Raw genomic sequence first — 6,960 nt, 5'->3', positions numbered from 1 at the left:
ATATATATATATATATATATATTATCTGTTTTAGAACTACCATGTACAGGTAATTGATCACTTGGCATTGGTGTAGATTGGTTGGATCATCCAATCAGATGAAAAAAGAATGTGGAATGATTATCCCACTCCTGTTTTGGTGGCTATTGGGACACTGCCATTTGCTTTATGTTTTGCTTCATAAACAGTTTGGCTGAGTTGAATGAATGTGAAGCCTGACCTAAAATGTAACTGTAAAGATAGCAAGGGGACCATAGCACAGCTGACTTTCATCATCCAATCGTAAGCCTTTTTTTTGTGTTTTCCTTGCACATGAATGGTTATTTTTTGCAAAAGAAAATTTTTACTTCTGTCACTAAGCGAAGAGAAAACCCCCTCGCACAATACAAATTCCCTTGCAAAGTGAACAACTTATATACCTTGAGTAAATCAACCCCATCAACACAATCATTGCATGGAACACTTCCATGTTTCCATAGCTGAAGAAATCAACAATTATATTTTGTCACAGTTTTAGAAAGCTACAATATTTGCAATGGAAATATAAACTTTTTTAATAACATAAAATATTTTTATGAATAACAATTCATAACTAATAGGTAATATTAATTTTTCGGTTAGGTTGGGTTTACCTATATAGCTGAGCTAAACCGCTTTCAAAATTTTGGGCCCCCAGGAGCTTTTGCCTTAATGTTTTTATAAAGTATGCTCAGCATTTGTGCCAATTATGGCAAAACGCTCCCTACTGATAGGATGCAGTGCCCACATCATCCGCTATTTAGTCTTACCTAGATCATCTTCTGCATTCAGAGGTTTTTACCAGTCTTGATTGGTTGGGCCAAGATGTCGTAAAACCTATGCATGCACCCGGGGTTTTGTTCTTATTTTCTGTTTCTGCACAAATTTTGTGATTTGGAAAAATTCTCCAATTCAACTCACTTCCCAGGTTAGCTATTTATCAAAAACAATACATAGAAGAGCGCAACTACCTGAGATAATAATTAGTAATTAATAAATGCTGGGCAGCCTGCTGTAACTGGCTGAATGGTTAGGATAGAAGTAATAGGTATGTGACTTACGGTTGCGATGTCATGGACAGACACCCAGAGTCCCTGCAATCACGTAAGATTAACGATGTTGGTCTAAATAGTACCGGACTGGAAGGTCTGGAATGTCCAGGATGTCCCCAGGCCGCGTCCTCGGCTGGCCGGGCCGAGCCACGGCAACTGGAGCAGGAGAGGGAAAACTTGCCCAGCAGCTGGAATCTGCACTGAGCAGTGTATTGCTGTGTGGTGTGCGGCGCGAGCGATAGAAGGTCCAGTGGACGGTGTCAGTCAGTGCTCGTGAGTCCCAGGGAGAAGTGCTGTGTTGTGAGACACCCCTGTGGGATAAATTGGCGGCTACGTGTTTCAAGGGTAACCCTCTTTGTCAAGCCTTAGAGCGGTTAGAGCCTTAGACACCGCTCTAAGCTTACGCCAATAGTAATCTTACACGACATTAGGCTTCACCCATCTGTCACTTTTTTAACCCCTTAATCTCCTGCCTGTTGCCATTTCACTCCGGGCTTGAAAAAGAGGCATTTAGCCTCGAAACGCGTAGCTAACTGCTTGAGGCTAACAGGCTAGCCTGCCCGTACACAAGGCTACATGACGTTGCTTCCAGCCAACGGCAATTTTCATGCGCTCCAGCCACATAAGCCCTTTTTGTGATCTCAAGCTGTCATCACCATCCCTCCATCAACAGGGACCAACCACATTCATCAAACAAGTGAGTCATTGATTCCCAATTTTTACATACACATCTCCCATGTATTACATTGTAATTTATTCACAAACTGGCCTACTAAGTATTACACATTCCTGGGTAGTAGCGCTCCTTTTTTGCCTTCTTCGTATCTCTCCCTGTTTTAAAAGCTTGCTCACCCGCAACCATTAACAGCCACCACCACCACAGTAGTGCGCTTGCCATTTTTTCTGTTTTTTACTTTCTATTTGAGGAAGACAAGGACCTTACAGCAGGTGTTTTAGACTTGCTGCATCTGCCTGCAATACTTCAGTGCCCCCAAACCTTCTCTCTTGATGTTAGTGGGATATTTTGTCACCTTAAATTCCTGCTTATACATCAATTTTTGTTCATGTTAGGAATGTGACGTTTTAAATTATCTGTTTCTTTACAGTAGATTAGTTGCCTATATCCCAATTTTATTTTGTTTGTGTTTGGAACTATAAAAGCCCAGTGCACTTGACTTAGTTCTCTGCTGGACATTTATGTAGTCATTTCCTATGTACTTATGTGTTTGCTGGAGTTTATCAGCTTGGCTTTAGAAACACTTGCAGTGGCTATTTTTCTTGCTACTGTCTTATGACCTATACTATCAAGTCTGTATGAATGCATTTGTTCCTGAAATATCTTTGTTCTTTCATGTTGACGGATCAGTCTGTCAACTATTCATGTATGACTATGCCTGTCAGAGCCAGAATGGAATCTGTTTTCATTGTGCGTATAGTATGTAAAGTATACGCATTGAATTGTTTCTTATTATAGTGATCAAACAGAATTTGCGGCACAAATATGGAAATTTCTTGCTACTGAATGAGTTTGAGCTCCTCATGATTTATTTTTTTTGACACTGATATATGACAGATTATGGAACAAATACTTGGCCGGTGAAATAAAATCCAGGAGCCGGCCTTTGCTTAAAGAAGAACTCTAGGTAGAAAATGTATGAACCCTTGCAGTAGGGCTACCCCTGCACTACAAGGGTTAGCTGTTCGTCTTTGCCTAAGGTTAAAAAAGTTTTACTCACTTGATTATCCGAGATTGCCAGCTCTTAGACTGGTCCCTAGAGCGTCTCTCCCAATCTGCTGCAGTGGTCTAGGAATTCTTGAGTCATCACGTCCAATACAGTGTATTGATGAACAGATGTGAGGATGCCGAGAGACATACCATCGCTGCAGTAGAGGAGGAGACAGGCTGGAGGGAGCACTGCTAGCTCCGAGGATTGAGTAAGTGAGTAAGTGTAACTTTTTTTTTTTTAGTTTACCCTTGGCAAAAATAAGCAGTTAACCTTTGCACTGCAGGGGTATCCCCACTGGCCGGGTTAATACAATTTCTTCCTGGAGTTATCTTTAAATGTCAATAAGTAGGTATTGGACCAGCAAAATATCCATGCACCACACTCCCAAAATAATACATATTGTAAGACATAGTTTATGGTGTGTGTTTCTTAGCTGACCTACCCCTCTCGAACAGTAAGAAGTGGGTGTTAATAAATAATATGGATATTTATTAATATTCATATTATTATGATTAGTTGAAATCACCACCTTTTTTTCTTACAATATAAGTAATTTTTCTTTAGTTGACTTGGACTTTTTAGGTACAATGATTTACATGAAAATTATTTTCGTTTGAACATATACATTTTATTGTACAGAATAAAAAATGAATCACAAAATCCTAAATCTGAGCTGGATTTGCAATTCAAGCTAATACTGCATATAGCCATGTATAACCCCACCAATAAATATGACCGTGGCAAAATCAGTGTGTTACATTTATATAGTTGATGGAGGTTGCGATTACTATGCACGTTTATTAGACCAGGTAGATCTGCTTAATCAGGAGTGGAGGTACGCTCACTAGCATTAATACTGAAGTGTTAATGCTAGTTTGTCTGGTTGAGAAAATATATATATATAATTAGGGCTGTGCAAATTAACGATTAATTTCTCGATTAATCGTTAATCTTTTTGATCGATTAACATTTTTTGATCGCTAATGAAAATACTCACCTCTCCACCGGCTTCCGGGAGTCCCTTATCCGGAGATCTGGTGACGTCACGGACATCGACGTCACTGGACTCCTCCCCCCTTCCCCAAGTGACTCTGTCGGCTAACGGCCGGTGAGTTTGCCCAAGAAACTTTCTGCACGAGCGCCAGCCAAGGCATTGGCCTATACACATAAAGCACAGCAATGAAGTAATAAAATGAACTAGGATCACACTAATCCAGCACGTTATTATTCTGCGTTGCCACACTCAAGCGGCTGCCATATTGAGTGGGGCACGTGAGATTGTAGTTGGATCTGTATGTGCATTATAATTAATCGAAATTAATCGATTAAAAAAACTTCGATTAATCGAACATGAAAATTTTGATCAGTAACAGCCCTAATAAATAAATATATATATATATCTGTCTTAAGACTGCATTAGATGTCAGATGCCTAGTAATGTTACCTTGAGGACCCATTCAAACCAGTGCTCTGTGGTAATGTGCAGTAACACACGTTACCTTAATTGGTATGCTGAGGCGCCCATCATTGTGACTGGCACCCCAAACATTTTCCCAACACAACTGCATTGCAGCATACCCACAACACAGTGACCGTAATAAAACTTGCTACTTGTGCATGTCCGACTTACAAACTGTTGTGTTGCTTTGCAGCCCATTCAAAAGAATAGGCTGCGTAATGTAAAGTATGTTAATGCACATGTTACCTTCATCCCCTAGTGGACTGTCCTAGTGGGAATAAACCCTAAGTGAGAGAGACTGGAACCTTCCCTCAGTTCAGCTCAAAAAAAGTTTGGAAAACCCAATAAAATAGGTCTAAAATATTTTAAAAACTACCTTTGCAGTGGGTCTAAGCCCACACTGTAAGGCAGGGGTGGCAAACACAAGGCCCGCGGGCCGAATCCGGCCCGCCTTGTATTGAAGTTAATGGCATCGCCCACAGTGCGATCGCCCGCCCGTCCAGTGCGATCTGCAAAAATAGTGCTCGCAGCATTTTTGCGGATCGCACTGGACTGGAACACAGGCACCTCCTCATCTACCGCGCATGCGCAAATTGTGGGCCGGGGTCGGGCAGCGCTTCGGGCGGAGAGGCAGCAGGGGATGGAGAGGGAGTGACCCGGGGTCCGGCAGGGGATTCGGCTGGTTAAGTGGCTGCGTGTATGTGTGGGGCAGTTGCGGGGGAAGCGTACTGTACTTTACCGCGCTGTCCACTGTCTGATGTCCCCACTGCTGCATCGCTGTCCCTGATGACAAAGGAAGCCGGCGCTGTAGAAAGCAAGGCTGCGGTGGCGGAGGGAGCAGAGCCACATTAGCCGATACATGCTCTATAGCGCCAGTTACTGTGACAGGCGGAGTGACACCAGATAACTTTGGATTGTCATACATTAAAAAAAGAAATAAGACATCCCCTGAAAATAAGACCAAGTGTGCTTTTTGGGGGCAAAAAAAATATAAGACCCTGTCTTATTTTTGGGGAAACACGGTACATGTATAGATTTGATTGTTAACCAGAGTTTAGCTATAAGTGGTAATCATTTTTATATCAGGTTGATTGGGGTGCTCTTTTTCACAGAACTGTTGAATTTGTAAATAATATATGAAGGCACAGCTGAATCGCTATTATGTTCCATCAGCTGCATAAACTGACCAAATCCAATTGGACAGCACTGATGCAGTGATTTCTATTACCTATAGTGGATTTACATTTTAACTGGAAATATGGTCGTGCCTCATTACCTCGCTTTGTATCCCAGATTTCTCTAATAAACACCCTGCACGCCGGTTTCCGTGAGATTTGCTTCTGTGCATTCTCTCTCTGTGCTCCTGTTTTGTCACAAACTGGTTGGCAGCAGGGGGACAAGGGCACGTGAGATGGCAGATAAGAGCTTGCACACCATGGACACAATAGGGGGCCCCAGAATACCAGAATTGGACAGTAATCAGGCTACAGGAGAAGGCCAGGGAGTTGGGGCTCAGGTACAAAGGACTTTCTAAGGAACAGTTGCTAGAGGAAGTCGGCCAGCAGGGTCAACTGGGCGCTGACATTGTTTGATCTCATCCCCGGGAAGAGGTGCTTGTGCTTGCCAATCCTGCCAGTAAAAGCCTGTGCGTTATATGGTATGAGGAAGAAATGGCCATTGTGGGGGCAGATGCTACAATAGAAAGGAAACTTGTGGCAATGTAGAAGGCACAAAAACGGCAACAAGATTGGGAAGCTGTAAACAACTGTGCTGCTGCCCCTGTTCCAGTGCTTGCAGTGAGGGAGGCCCCAAGGCTTTCCTGCAAAGACTTCAAGCCCTTCTAGGAAAACATGGGGGATGTGAAAGGGTTCTTCTAGGACTTTGAGCACCAGTGTGTATTGCTGGAGGTTACACCAGCAGACTAGATTCACCACGTGGTGGAGCGGCTGAGACCATCCAATGCCTATTATTGGGGAGCCTTTCCAGTGGGTGGCTGTTGACATCCTTCGTCCTCTGGCCTGCCCCAGCAAATCTGGGAAGCATTACATTCTGACAATTGTGGACTATGCTACCCATTACCCAGAAGCTGTGGCCTTGTCTAGTATTACAGCACATGCTGTGCGTACCTTTTGTGGATAAGGAACCTGACTGGGAACGATACCTGCCCCATCTCCTCTTTGCTTACTGTGAGGTGCCCCAGGAATCCACTGGATTCTCTCCCTTTGAACTACTATATGGGAGAAAGGGCCGAGGACCCTTGATCCTGCTAAAAGAGTACTGGGAGGGGCAACTGCAGGACACTGTGGTGCCCTACATATTGGAATTGCGTGGAAGCTTGAGCACACTAGCAGGCTTCGCTTTTGATCATCTCAAAGTTGCCCAAACCCGGCAAAAGACTTGGTATGACCACAAAGCCTGCGCCCGAAAGTTTATAGAGAACCAACAGGTTCTTGTGATTGTCCCGAACCCCCAGAAAAAGCTGCAGTCCACCTGGGAAGGGCCCTATCGGATTCTTCGGAAACTGAATGACACCACCGATGTTCTTGCATTTAAATGACCAAGTTTTTTGAAGTCAAGAACGCTGTTGAATTAAGCCAATCATGTAAAAATAAAAGATCCTTATTGTAAATCTCCCTATATGATGGTATGAATATATTTAACCACCTCCGGGCCGGCCGTAGTAAAAAAAACGGCCGGCCCGGAG

At 43.2% G+C, this 6,960-nt stretch overlaps 1 protein-coding gene across 2 annotated transcripts in view; it reads left to right on the top strand.

Moving 5' to 3' along the window:
- The window catches only part of TBC1D22A (TBC1 domain family member 22A), a 436,851-nt gene that overhangs the window by 162,603 nt on the left and 267,288 nt on the right, over nucleotides 1-6,960 (top strand). The window lies entirely within an intron of this gene.

Source organism: Nanorana parkeri, unplaced genomic scaffold, assembly GCF_000935625.1.
Source record: "Nanorana parkeri isolate BGI_ZX_2015 unplaced genomic scaffold, ASM93562v1 scaffold133, whole genome shotgun sequence".
Lineage (NCBI taxonomy): Eukaryota > Metazoa > Chordata > Amphibia > Anura > Dicroglossidae > Nanorana > Nanorana parkeri.
This window is presented reverse-complemented; position numbering and strand designations above follow the sequence as displayed.